Source organism: Calliphora vicina, chromosome 4 (genome assembly GCF_958450345.1).
Source record: "Calliphora vicina chromosome 4, idCalVici1.1, whole genome shotgun sequence".
Lineage (NCBI taxonomy): Eukaryota > Metazoa > Arthropoda > Insecta > Diptera > Calliphoridae > Calliphora > Calliphora vicina.
Window position 1 is genome coordinate 40,764,969 of NC_088783.1, and position 7,948 is coordinate 40,772,916.

Consider the following 7,948-nt stretch of genomic DNA (forward strand, 5'->3'; position numbering starts at 1 on the left):
TAGATAGGATAGATAGGATAGATAGGATAGATAGGATAGATAGGATAGATAGGATAGATAGGATAGATAGTATCAATACGATGGGTTGGATCTATAGCAGCCAAATTTAATTTCTATATTAATCACAAAGTATCGAAATATATAAGTTTCCACCTCTAGCACACAAGTGTTAAGAATTGCTTCTATTTAACACTCTACTTTTTAAAGTGTAGGGTATATTTTGTTTGCTATAGATTAGACTGTAACATTCTTACATTTCTTGTTACAAATCAAATGTTGTATTGAGTTTTATTTTTATTATTGTGCGAGATTTGTAGATGTTTTTACAATCTGTCACCAAGACACGTACTATTTGTTTCACTCACTCACAGTTGATGCAACATTCTCCTTCATGCTGCATGTTCTATTGAATGCCACACATGTAAGTGGAGATTAACGTTGAAATTGTAAATCAATTTTAATCGATAAGTATTTGAAGCATGTTTTAGTTAATGTTCTATGTTTTTATTTTAGAGAACTGCTGAATAAATAGTTTTATTTCATTAAATTCTTAAAATCATGTTGGTATTAAGCCATTCAGCTGCGTGCAAAATCAAAAGATAATAAATATGTACATATATTCTAAACTACTGGTCTCAAAGATAAATAATATGTGGAAAATTGTAAAAAATAACTTTCGATATTTACAGATGTTTTTAAATGTAATATATTGAAACACAAAGAACTATGTAGACAATAGACCTTTTGATATTTGAAACATAGGATGTGGAATGTAACAAATAAAATTTTCTGATAGTCTGCTGATAAACTCTTTTGCATATAAGCCCTTGATGTATTATAAAACAGTTGATATAATTTCCAACAAAAGTAAATCTTTTATAAAACATAAAAGCTACTCTTCCATAAACGAAAATCTGCAAAAAATCCCTTGTTAAACCTTTTACATCCTCATGGATTAAACACTTCAAACGAATTTATCGTTTTCAACAAAACAACAGTGCAACTGGAAGCAATAAAAGATCAAGAAATTATTATTGTATAAGTAAATTTAAACATCTTTTTGAAAACATGAATTTAGAAAAAGACTATTTATTTAAAAATAGAAGAGGAACAAAACATAAAATCCATTTTATGGAAATAAAAACTGTCTCCGTCTCCTATATTGAAGATAAACATAATTGGGTATTAAAATTGACATGTGGTCTATGTTTTCTACATAACGACAGACAGAAAAGACATTCTGTCATTACTACATTCATTCACTCTATTCATTCATTCATTCAATCATTCATTCAAAGGTGGCACGTTGCCATCATCATAATTGGTTGGTGTAAATTTAAAATAAAGCTGGTTTCTTTTTTTAGGAGCAATAAAAGAAAACTGTTGGCAGTTTTTTTTTTTTTGGTTTATTGTTTGAAATTGAAATTTTAACAGCAGGTGTTTGGAAAATTCTTAAATTCTTTTTTATTTAAGGTGTTTATGACTATTTCGTTTAACGACTGTCATGGCATAAATGCATCAATCAACAATGAATTTTAGTATTCTTATCAAGTTGTAAAAACAAATTTGGTTGCAGTGGAAATTGTGTGGTTTTGACATAAAATGCAAACAGAAATTATCCTTAAACTCAAACAGAAGTTCTGCTAAATAACTCAATTCCCTTTAGAAGTCCTGTAACAGCTGTTTTATTTCCGTAATAATTCTCGTACATTAGGTTTATTTAACAGGAAGTTTATATATTCAACAGTCTGTTAAATAAATTTCTCCTTTATACAGCCAGGATATGTTTAACAGATCTGTTGCTAATGTTTTGAACAGTTTCTGCATAACTATGTTAGAAGTGTTTCCAGAACTGTAAAAAAATAACTGTTAAGTACAAATGTCTGTCATTTCATCCCCAATTTATATTTTAGCTCAAATTCTGTTCTGCAAACAAATGAGTTCTTTGCAAGTTCTCCTTCAATACTTTAATATCATGCTATAGAAAATGTTCGTGAGACTTCCTACAGAATTGGGTGGAGAAAATTATTTTAGACATACATAGTTTGTGAAACCAGTAGCAATAAATGTTTACCAATATCCAGCTATATCTGTGATAAAATAGCAATTATTACGCTGATAACAATTTGACTTCTAAATGAGGAGGTCCATAAAAAAAACGAAATAATTCCACTACTTAATAGAAATGTTGCGTTTTGGTCCGATACACAGTACACGTATTTATTTAATTTTTTTATGAACCTGATTTGTGAACTATTTTCATATATAACATACAACTTTAGGACATCCGGTAAATTACATTGTATAACTATTAAGTACTTATATTTACATGCATTCATATTTTAAATAATAGTAATAATTGTTTATCAAAAGTCTGGCTCCATATTAATAATATTATTTTTATTCGTAAACATATAAAAATGAACACAGTTACATTAATTTTATGCAACTCAAATGTTTATGACTTTGGACACCATATAACTCTGTATTCAAATTTAAAATGTTGCCTCTAAGAGTCACCCACCCATCAACATCAACCAACCATCATTATTGTACTTGAATTGCACTGCAGCGTTGATTAATTTAAAAACCATAAATCTTATTTAAAATAAATAATGAAAAAAAAAAATTTAAATGCAGCTCAGAAATATGTGAAGCGTCCGTCCATTCATATAAAATTACTCCAGTTTAAAAGGAAGCATTCTGGCATCATTAATGCATGACAAAATGATGTGATTTTTGGTTTTGAGATTTTTATTTGTGATGGTTTTATTTTCACACTTGTACTTATTACAGCTTTTTTGAAAGAATGTCATTGAATGAGAAAAAAGTGTATGGGGATATGATGTTTATCGTGTGTTTGTAAATGACCTAGGAACATACTGACCACACCAAACAAAATATAAGTAATGCCTAATAGACCCTCTGCAGAGTGGCTACAAGTGGAAGAAACTGTGGAACTAGCTCTAAAGATTTTTCTTCTTTTTAAAGTATTTTGAAGAAAAAAGATATTTCAAAAACTATTTAGAGCAAAATCATCCCTTTGATTACTTTGCTAATCACCAAAAATTGGCACATTTGGAGTTCACATGAGTGCCTAAAAACAAATGCATCAATAACGTAAATTCCCCTTGCTCCCTATACATATAAAAAATTAATGAATTTTTAAAATCTTCCTGAATTCTCTATTGAATTAGGACGCAATTAGCAACATGACACATAGTGGGATCAATCGCAAAGAAGTGATTTTAAATCTAAGTCTTCTAAACTAGGGGTCCGATTGCAAAATGATGTATGAACGAATCGTAGAGTAAGACATAGGATTTAAGAAAATAAAATTTTTGACCACCCTGTTAGAATACAAGATGAGATACAGTTAACCTCCTCGGGTTTGGAAAACTTTTGATGTCAAGTGAAATTTAAAAATTGTACCAATCAGCATTAAAAATTATACTTTTTGGAAACATATTGTACCAAATCAATTTTTTTCTTAAACTTTATATGCAGTTTTAAAAATATTAATGTGCTTTAAAATGATATTGAAACCGAAAAATCGAATGTTCATTGAATATTTCTTTTTTATTAACATTACATATTTAGATATCACAGAATATTGTTGTGAAGTTTCATAAAAATTCGTCCAACAAATTTAATGCTGGGTATACACGATACTATTTTTCGTACTAATCGTAGTATGTGTTGAAGTACGATTTTGTGATAGACGTTACTACAAATCGTACTATTTCCTTTGAAAAAAATGACAATTAATAAAAATATCACAAAAATCAAAAATTTTTGATTTTCATACTTCGTTAGTACGACAACATGATACACGTTACTAATTTCATACTTATACGATTTATCGTACTACTTATCGTAACGTGTATACCTAGCATAAGGGCTTTTATTTGAACATATCCACTCTCGTATGTTTAAATAAAGTTTTAAAATTTTCAATAAGTCCGTGACTTGTGGATTTCTCTCCTATTAACTGAAAGGGCAACACTGCTCCTGTCAATATTTGTCAGTTGACTCCTGTCAAAATTTGAGGAGAAATTGGAAAAAAATTAATTTCGTGTGCTGAATAAGCATTATTTTTTTGGGAAAATTGAATCAATAGAGTTGGATACCCTACTATCACCTTCGCCCTCTCCTGTTCGCGGTCGAGAAGCTCCAAAACAGACTTTGAAGCACCGGCCCATACATGAGAGAAATTGTGAGGAGATCAGTTGGAGTGAAGTAATTCCTACACCGTTTCAGAAATCCGAGACACTTGAATGCTTCTTTCGACACTTGGAAAATGTGTTTAGACCAACTTACATCACATTGTATTTTCATGGCGAGAACATCAAGGGCGTCTGATTCCACAATATTTACACCATCCATAAATACAGATGAAGCAACATAATCTGTCGTTCGTTTTTGTGTCAACATGCAACACTCAGTCTTGCGAGCGTTGAAAGCGACCGTATTCGACCCCATTCAGAGAACGTCACAACGTCCCGATTGTGGGAATCATTGATGTTTTGCCTCATTGCCCTAATCTCCGACAGGCTTGGTCTATAACTGAATGAATAAGAATGGCAAATGTTGCTGTCATCTGCAAAAGAATAGATAGGGTTGGAAGTTTGACGTAGAAGGTCGTTTAGAAAAATAAGAAATAGAGTAGGAGAAAGAACGGATATTGAAAGTGCGAGAGATTGTGGAAACCATAGACATCTCACATGGCTAAGTGGTTTCAATCGTGTGACAACTTTGCAGGAGTGTTTGGCGTTGTACAACCGCAATATGGACGAGTTTTTGCGCCATTTCATAACCTTGGATCCACCACAATACACCAGCGAACAAACAGCAGTAAAAACAGTGGATTTGTAGGGGTGAATCGGCGCCAAAGAGGGCCAATGTGGGTTTGTCAAGGTGACCGTTTTTTGAGATGCAAGCGGTGTAATATATATTGAATACCTTTAATGGCGAATGCCATTGATTGTTTTACCCGCATTTGGCCAATGTCATTACTGCCATTCTTAGCTATGGCCTTTTCCCATCTTTCTGGAAATATATGGATTCCGAGCCAATAGAACTGCTCATCTTTTGAGGCCAAGAACGAATCAAGCCAATTTCGGATACTCCGTTCCAAAGAGAGTGTTCTACATCGATCCAAACAAATAATAGTCGGACATGGCAAGGTCTGCTTTTGGATGAATCCTGATGCTCGCAAGTGTTTTGAAAATGCAGCTTGAGTAGCTCCCAATTATCTTGTTGAGTTTGACAACAATCTTCATAAAGTAATGCCTTCAATTCATGGTATTCAAACTTTCTTGGCTGGACTCTTTCGTGTCAAAATTCCCACTTCTGAACCGAACATATCATCTCTCGCTCGTAATTAACCGATGGAACACATTCATATAAGCTTTGATGAGCAATCGGTTTGCTTTAGCGGCACTTTTTTCAAATTAAAGAACTCAAGTAAAACTTCCCGCACAAAATTCAACATTTTCGAAGCAAAAAAAACGTTGTTGTTTACTATAATGATCAATAACTAAGTGAAAACAAATGACAGATATGTATCCTTCAAAATGACATATAAGTTATTAAAAACACCCAATATTTTTGATCCGCGGCTGTCCTTACCACTCTTGGTGAAAGGTATATATAAATTTTTGATTTCAATAATTGAGTTTTTTGAAATCTTTCATATTTAAAATATAAAAACTTCCACCTTTATCAACTTATTTTCTATTACTGTAAATTTTATTAATAATTGTTTAATACGGGATGACCATTAACATTAAAATACCCATACCGAAATAATAGCAATTACTGTTACAGTTACTGAAATAACCGTGAAATTACCGTTACCGTCGAAATACCGTTATTGAAATAATAAAAATTAGCGTTGCCGTTACGTTACGTTTTAACAGTTTGGAATCGGTAGCCAACTTTGCTTTGAATTAATTCTTAATGAATTCTTTAATGGAATGATTGGGAGATCAAATTTAATTTGATTTTGAAAATTGTGTAAGGAATTAGGAATTAATTCTGTCGAACCTTTGACCACATAATTATTTTGATGTGAAACGTAAACGATTTTCCATAGATAAAATTAATGCCAACAATTTTCCCAAAATCCGCAGAATTCAAGTTATGAAAGATATACCATAATTAAGGTGGACCTTATTTTTTATTTTCGATTTTTCAAAAACGAAGGGCAGTTTTGTGTTAGGTTAGGATACAAAAATGTTGACAAAAGTTTGAGCTCGATCGGTTAAAAATTGGCGTGCCGCACGAGGGTTAAAGTTCGTGAAAACATTTACAAGGGTAAAAAATGCTTTTTTTTAGTTTTTGTAAAAATTTTGCCACTAAGTAATTACTTTTGCAATTTAATATAAAAGAATCAAAATGTGTACGTAATTTTCGTTGTAATGAGGTATAAAAAACAAAAATTGGTTAAAAAATTTTAAAGTTATTAAAAATTCACCAGGCCATTAATGTGTCTCAGGCCACTGGAACAAGAAATGTATGAACAAAATTAACATATTTTGAGAAATATTAAAATAAAAGGTAATTTTTACTTAAAATATATCCGTAGTTACTTGTATATGAGTTTTTGCCTTAGTAGGATACCGTTAACCTATTCACAAGGTATGACCAACCAAATTTAATTTTTCTAACGCAGCTTCAAAACTGCATTTTCAAATTTTTAATAATTTTATTAAACAAATTTCAGAATTTGTTGATCATTGCAAAGCGATTTATTGAGAATATAATAGGGAATAAAAATATGAAAAAAACATGTCAATACCTCCCACAGCTTTTCCGTACCTGCGATTTAAATTTTGGGATTTTCGGGAAAAACTAATTTGTTCTCCATATTTTGACTAATGATACCAATTTACTTACTGTTATGAATTTTAAGTAAAACCTATACATAATATTATATGCAAGATAATTATAAATATACTCTGAAAGTTTTACTAAAACTGGGCAACGTTAACCCTTAATCGTGAAGGTCAAAAGTAAAATTTTGCAATATTTGGAATTTCTAAATGAATGATAGCGAAATATTATATGTTTTTGTGGCGATTTTAATGAAAGTTGCGAAAAATATACCTTAAGGTCTCAGGTTTATAATAAGAGTGGAAACATAGAAATTAACTATTAAGAGTACTAGGAGTCAAAATTATCCTCAATTTGAAAACATTAAATTTATTAAAGTTTTATAAAACACATTTTGTATGTAAAACTTTATAATTTCAAATTATATTTACAATTTTCACTATATTAAAACATACATATTTAAATGATCAAACAACACAGGTTAGTTATACCTACATAGATATAGCTCATGACATGAAATCAAAAGGTCCGCTTTAGCCTTTAAAAGATTACCTCATATGAATAAATATCCTGTCCAACAATAAAAAATATACAAAACATTCATTTGTAAACTAGCAGTATCGCAAAACAAGTAAACCAACAAAATATCGCATTACTTTGTATTTCCGATTCAGTTCTTCAAGTCTTCTTCCCTATTCGTCGTCATCCTTGTCTGTCCCTTTATCGGTGTATTATTCCCAAAAGGTAATTACTGTGAAATCGATATCGCTGTTTTTGAAAATACTCGTAAGTATAGTTTGTTTTACGTTTTAGCGATTTTCACATACCAAATGCTTTGAATGAATGAAAAATAAAACTACAAAAACTAATTCCGGGTTAATTACCTTTGTAAGCATTAAGTTTTGTATTTTTTTTCCAAATTTTATTAATACTCGTACAATAAAGGTATAAAATGTGAATGAATTTAATTCTTTTGTAGGTTTTCAATCATAAGTATTTTTTTTTTGTTTTCATAATACTACTTTGAAATATGATCAGTTTGTTCGTGATAGTTGTAGTAAATCCTTATAAAACAAATTAAGTGTATTAAAGAAAAGGTTTTCTTTAAGAA